Raw genomic sequence first — 7401 nt, forward strand, 5'->3', positions numbered from 1 at the left:
ACTCTTTCCAAACCATGCCGCAAATGCATGCGCGTTAAGAATACAGCGCGCTGCAAAGGCAGCTTCAGCTGAGCCCCAGACCCCTCTGGGTTACCTCTACTAACCCTTTCTATAGGGATAGAAAGCAGGCGCTGGGGATGAGGATACACTCACGTGTTTGTTATTAAAATAAGCATCCTAGAGGCCAGCAGGTGGCGCGGTGGTTAAGTGGCTAGACTCCCACATGTTGACCGTGGTTCAATTCCTGGACCCAGTAGCTTGAGAATTACGCCAGGGATGGGTGCCTGCGTGCCCAAACTCCTGAGAGGAGAACGGAGGAGACGGGATTGTGGTGTGGCCATCTCCCCTGGGGGGTGATTTCTCACTTTCCCTCTCTCTGTCTCTCCAGCAAGTGCACATCCTATGGCACAAAACCTATATATATATAAAAGCCATGCTTTGATGAGCTCCTAACTTGCAGCATAATGTCAATAATAAGGTTAGTAAGTAACGTTCAGTTCATTCTTGCTGTGCACCAGGTGCTTGCTCTGGGTTGCCTGCAATATCTCATGAAATGCCTACCCAAGACCTGTGAGGCAGGGGTTTTTACTCCCGCGGTGGAGATGAGATTGAGGCTTACAGCAGGCCAGCAGTGCCACTGGGATTAAGCCCTGTGGTATAGAATGACTCAGAGAGGTTAAGTAACTTGCTCAGGGTCGCACAGCCAAAGCAGGCATGTCAGGCCTTGCAGCCTTTGTGTTTACCGCCTGTTCTAGAGCAGGGGCCCTCCCAAGGCTGCCCTCAGCTTCTTGAGGAACCCAGATTTGGTTATGAAACCATCACATGAGGACACGGGTGGGAGCAGGCCCTGTGGTGGTGTGAGGGACTGAGCCTTGTCTTCGCCTGCAGGTTGTCGGTGTGCGGTAGCCAAATATATGCACTAATAACTGCAGAAGTTCTCACCAGGGGGCGGTGCCGCCCTCCCGGCAAGTATTCGGAAGCATGTGGGGTGACTTTTGGTTGTCAAAACGATGCTAAGCACTCCTGGGTTTTGCTAGGCAGGAGTCCGGGACCTCAAATGGCCAGTAAGTTGGCCAGTGCCAAGGCACGAACTGCCGTGCCCCGCCCTGTTGAGAAAGGCCACAGAGCAGGCGCTGTGGGAATGGCGAGAGCAGAGGAAAGGGGGGGGTTCTGGGGAAGTCTTTGACTTCTGTGAATCCGGGAGGCTCCCTGAAGGAGGCATCATGCCTGCCGAACCTTGAAAGACAAGCTTCACGGTGGAGATTGGAGGGGTGTGGGAGAAGGGTCTAGGACGAGGCCCCAGCAGGCGAGACTGTGCACGGGTAAAGAACCTCAACCCGGACGGAAGGTGAAGCGGCTGGGCACCTCTTCTCAGCCGAAGAGCCAGGCTGGGTGGGCCAGGCCAAGCCCATTTTCAAGGCGTTTGGGCTCCAGTTTTAATATGGACCCTCAGAGTCACCCTTACCCTGAATGCGTTACTCAGCCTCTCTGTGCCCTCCGTACGGAGTAACTCATTCAGGGTCACCTGCACCCTCCTTCCCTCCTGGCACGCCTCCTTGTGGCCACTGGGAGCATCTGGTTCCCATCTCCTTTCCTGACCCCGAGAATTTGGGGCAAATGCTATTTCAGATTTTCCTTTGAGTCAGAGGGCCTTGTATTGCTATTTTCCCCAGATGTTGTGTTTTCTCACTAGCCCCTCCCCTTTGGACAGGGTTAGAGAAATGAGGGGTCAGGCAGGTTGGCCTGAGGTCCTGCAGCCACCTGACCCTCACCTCCGCCTCTTTCCTGGGAGAGAAGGAAATCGCATTTCCCTTTTGAAATGGCCCTTTTTCTTTCAGGCTGTGCTTGCTTGTCACCTTACTGACCTGTTAATGGGGGTTCATAAATACTTCTTTTCTGGCATTTTTTTTTTAATTGCTATATGGCACATGCACTGGCCAGAGAGGGACAAAGAGGGGGAGAGGGAGAAGCACCATTCAGTGGGTCATGGTCACGCCGCAGTTCCTTCTCCATTTCTTATCCCATCAGGATTTTCGGCATGCACGCAAGTGCGCACGTGCGCGTACACACACACACACACACACACGGCATGTTTTTCAAGCCACTGAGGTAGGATATGTGGAATCCAGCTCCCTTAACCATTAGGTTACAGGGCCAGCCCTCTTTTCTGTGTTTTTTTTCAAACTTGAGTCGTAATTCATATAATAGAAATGTAACTTTTTTTTTTTTTGAGAGGTTTTTGCTATAGGGTGCATGTGCTAGCCAGAAAGAGAGAGACAGAGAGACAGAAAGTGAGAAATCACCCCCCCAGCAGGGATGGCCACGCCGCAGTCCCTTCTCCTCTCAGGATCTTGGGCACGCACACACACGTGTCTGGTGTGAGTTTAAGTCACCAGATCCGGGTCTCGAACTGTGTTCAACTACATGGGAGTCCAGCGTTATAGCCGTTACACTAACTGCTGGTCCCGAAATGTAACTATATTAAAGTGAACAATTTCATATCTTTTAGGACATAGTATGCAAACATAATACTATTTTTCATTCCAGAATATTTTCGACATAGTATGCAAACATAATAGTATTATTCACTCCAGAATATTTTCTTTTAAGAATTGTATATTTATTTAATTCCATTTGTTATTATTATTTTTAAATTTGACCAGACAGAGATAGGTGGGGGTGAACAAGAAAGCAAGTCTCCAGGTCCGGGACTTGAACCGCAGTCAGCCATGTGGGAATCTTGTACCTTTAACTACCATGTCACTTGCCAGCCCCCGTTCTAGAATACTTCCATGCTGTATTCATTAAACAACCACTCCTCCTACCCAGGGTCCCCCTCCACCCCCAGCCCCTGCAACACCAGTCTCCTTTTCAGCGTCTGTGGATTTGCCTCTCCTGGTCATTCACGTAAATGGAATCATGAGTGTGACCTGTTGTGTGGGACTCTCCCATTCAGCACCAAGTTTGCAGGGTTCATCCACGTTGTAGTCTGTGTCAGTGCTTCATTCTTTTCTATGGTTGGATACTATTCCATGCTCTGGAAAGCCTACATTTTATTTATCCGTTCATCTATTGTGGGCCTTTGAATTGTACCACCATAAAGTAGTCTTTCTTTTAAATTATTAGTGTACGTGCATGAGAGAAAGTGAAAGCACCCTCGACAGGGCCCGTCACACCTGGATCTCCCCTTCCCTAGCCTTCTAGCTTCTCAGGATCTTGGGTGCCTGCATACGTACCAGGTGTCTTCGAGGCAACCTAAGCTGGCCCTATGGCTTCCACCCTGTAGGGCCCCTGTGTGACTGCTGCGTCACAGTGGCTTGGCCCACCAGAAGGACTTCTTAAGGTCCACTCCTGTGTGTCCATAGCCCCTGGAGATAATAAACTTGTGTTATCAGACACTTCTTTGTCGCTCTGTTTGCAGGGAGAGGGTGATAGAATAAACGACTCTGGGACTAGCGTCTCAGAATCCTCACCTGCTCCTGTTGTCTCCCCGGTCAACACATGGTTATTACAGGATGATTTTTCAGGGACAGTCTTAAGATTCCATTCTCTTTCCTTTCCAGTTACAATGGTGTAAATGTAGCTCCCCATAGGATTTTCTTTTTTAATTTTGTCTAAAGATTTAATTTAATTTATTATTATGATTTTTAAAATTTGCTCGAGCCCATTAGAGAGACACAGAAAGAGGTAGAAAATGAGAAAGCAAAATGACGAGTCCTGGACTCGAATTGCAGTTGGCCATGTGGGAGTCCAGTGCCTTAACCACCACGCCACCTGCTGGTGTCAACCCTCATGTGATTTTATTGGTATATATTTTGTGAGAATTTTTCCAGGGAAGTAAATCCAAGAAGTAGAGAAAACCTTGCCAGAGAGACAGTGCCCGATTCTGAGGCCAGCATGGAGTCAGCCTAGGCATTCTTGACAGCATTGCTAGGAACGCCCACCAAGGGGACAGACCTGAGCAGGAAAAGGAGAGTTTAGAGGAAGCTCAGGGAACACCAGCCTCTGACCCCTGCCCCCCTTTTTTTAAAATAGGTTTTTTGCTACAGAGTGTGTGTGCTTGCTGAAAAGACAGAGACAGAGAGACAGAAAGCAAGAAATCACCCCCCAGGGGAGATGGCCACGCCACAATCCCTTTTCCTCCATTCTCCTCTCGGGATCTTGGGCACGCACGCACACGACCCAGCATGAGTTTAAGCCACAGATCCCGGGATTCAGCCATGGTCGACTACGTGGGAGTCCAGTGACATGGCTGTGATGCCATCTGCCTGTTTTGTAGCAGGGAGGGGAGTGCGGCCGTCTGCTGGAGCACTCACTGGGAGCCGAGCTGTGTGCCCTCATCTCCATGGGGAAGACCGACCAACCACAGCCGGACTCCGGTTTACAGATGAGAAAGTCTGGGCCCCACTTGTGCCGGCAAATTATGCTCATTTTCTTGGGGACTGTAGCCCACCTTCCCCAGAAGGTTATGGCATGGGAACAGCTTTCAGACGGTATTCTGGAAAACAAAATCTTGGGTTACTATTTTTCCTTTCTTTCTGATTGGACACCTTCTTCAACAACAACCAAAAGGCATCTGTAAAAGCCCGTGAGCACTGTTAGGCTTAAGGAAAGACCTTGGGGCCTGCGTTCCCTGCCTGGGATGTTCCGGATGGAGATGGGGAAGGAGTTATTTTACCTTGGGTGTGTTCAGTTTCGGTCTTTTTGGTAGTGTTGCTGCTGATTTTTTTTTTTTTTTTCAATTATGAAACATTTTAACATAGAAAAAAGCCAAAGTTTTGTTAGGCTTTTTTTTTTTTTTTTTTTGGCTGGCTTGTTTTCTGGAAGGCTGGAAGAAGGCCCAGGAGGTGACGGAAACCAGGCGGTGCAGGACTCTGCGTTTACTCAGCCCTGGCTCTGGAACCTCCGTGGTCACTCAGTCTCCTCTTTTTTGGGGGTCTGGTGGCCAGCCCTGCTCTGGGAACTGCAGAACCCTGGGGCGTGGTCCCTATCCCCAAGGAGCTCCCAGATGAGTGGTCTGCGAGCTGCTGGGGAGTCCTTTGGCATAGATTGACTGCAGCATGGTTTCCCTTTTGAAAAGGAAAGAAAATGAGAAGATTCTGTTGTGCCCCCACCCCCACCCCATCCTGGAAGCTGCTGAGCGACTATTTTTATGTTGGCTCTTTTTATCCTGGTGGCTTCTGTAAATAGTTGAGAGATGGCAGTTGCAGAGATAAAAATGCTAATTCCAAACTGAAAAGGAGAGATGGATGGTCCCCCAAGGAAATGGAGGAGTCTAGGGCAGGCTGAGGTCTTGCCCCTGTGCCCATGTGGCTTGGGTAGGAGGTAGGGACAGAGTAGGTGTGGGAGCGATGTGATGGGCGGTGCCCAAGATGAGCTTCTGTTAGAGAAGTTTAAATGGGGAACCAGTGGTTTGGGGGGCAGGTTGCAGGGAGGAAGCACATTCCCTTTTGTTTGTTTGAAGTTTATTTCTTCCACAAACAGGAGAGACAGAGTGAGGGAGACAGAGACAGGCACCCCCAACGGTGTCTTCTTACCCTGATCCACCCTGAGCCAACCCAGGATCGTGGGCATGTATGCTTGGTGTGTTCAGAGAAGTCCCCAGACGCAACTGCAGAACTCGCCCATGTGGGTCAGCCTTACTGCTGTGCCACTGTCTGGCTCCCCCTTTCAGATGTTTTTTCCTGAGAGAGTTTTTTTTTGCTATTAGGATGTGTGCACTCCACAGAGAGACAGAAAGTAAGAAGTCACCCTCAAAGGGGGACAGCCACATTGCAGTCTCTTCCCCTCCAGTCTCCTCTCAGGATTTTGGGTATGCATGCCATGTGCCTGGTATGAGTTTCAGGCCACTGGGTCCAGGACTCGAACTGCAGTTGACTTGTGGGAGTCCAGTGCTTTAACCACCATGCCACCTGCTGGACCCATTTTGGGTGTTTCAAAAGTGCATATTGGGGGGACCAGCAGTTAGCATAATGAGTATGTCGCTGGACTCTCATGTAGTCAACCGCGGTTTGCGTCCTGGACCTGGTGGCTTAAAACTCACGCCGGGTGCGTGTGTGCCCAAGATCCTGCGAGGAGAATGGAGGAGAAGGGATTGCGGCACGGCCATCCCCCGGGGGGGTGATTTCTCGCTTTCTATCTCTCTGTCAGTCTGGCGAGTGCACATGCCCTATAGCAAAAAAACCTCTCCTCCCCGCAAAAAAAAAAAAGTGCATATTGGGGTATTACCTTCAAGGCCTCTGGCAGAGAAAAATTTTTTTAAGGTTTATTCCAGGCAGTTTTCCTGCCCTCTGGGTCCAGGTTGAAGACAGGATGGGCCCCACAGTACCAGCGACCAGTGACCGACCCCCTTATCTTTTTACTGGGGTCATTTATGCTGGAGACCAGGGAGGGAAGGAGCTAGATAGGGTATCTCCTCCGAGAGACAGGGAAGAGGGAGGGAGAGGGGCTGGGGGGTGCCACATGGATGCCTGTGGGGTTCAAGCTGGCCTCCTCTATGTCTGACTTGCCAACCAGCAGAATATTGGAGTAGAAATCATTTTCTTTTTATTACAATAGAAATTGTAGTTGTTTTCCCTGTTCTTCATTTGGTTCAGTGAACGACCTGGAGGGGTTCGGTGGGAGAACAGGGAGGCAGTAAGATGGTTTCTACCTTCCATTTCTAAATAGCTCCCTCTCCTAACACATCCCTATTCTCACCCTCACCCTGGCTTCCTCGCTTCCCATGGCTGGGCCACCAGCGTAGACCTGGTTTCACATAGCTGAGTGTGTGACTGGAGCCATCTTTTCAATGATACGCGTCTTACTGACCCAACGATAGCTGCCTAAGGACTCCGGACACAGTTTAAGCTGGCTAGTGGTGAGAGGGAGCTGTGTGCTCTGTGAGTGCCCAGGCCAGGGCTGCAGGGCCGCAGGACTCAGGATGTCTGGTTTTTGTCCAGCCCTGGTGATGAACCTGTCGGGCTGACTTGGCGAGGTCCCCTCACCTCTTGGGTCTCAGGGACTGCATCTGAAGCTCTTCCTACACTGATGGCAAGAGCCGCGTGGGGGTGCACAAACAAACGTATGATGCTCGTCAGCGAGAATGCAGTTAAATACACATTCTCCGTGGGTGTGTTTTTTAAAGAATTATTTTTTAAAAGAATTAACTTTATTTATTATTATTTTAATATTTGCAGAGAGAGATACAGAGAGAAAGAGAGAGAGTGAGAAAGTGAGAAAGCAAGCCTTCAGGTCCAGGACTCGAACCACAGTCGGCCATGTGGGAGTCCAGTGCCCTTAACCACCACACCACCTGCTGACCCCTTTTTTTTTTTTTTTTTGAGAGATTTTCACTGTAGGGCGCATGCGCTCGCCAGACAGACAGAGAGAGACATAGAGACAGAAAGCAAGAAATCACCC

Source organism: Tupaia chinensis, unplaced genomic scaffold (assembly GCF_000334495.1).
Source record: "Tupaia chinensis unplaced genomic scaffold, TupChi_1.0 Scaffold000258_1, whole genome shotgun sequence".
NCBI lineage: Eukaryota > Metazoa > Chordata > Mammalia > Scandentia > Tupaiidae > Tupaia > Tupaia belangeri.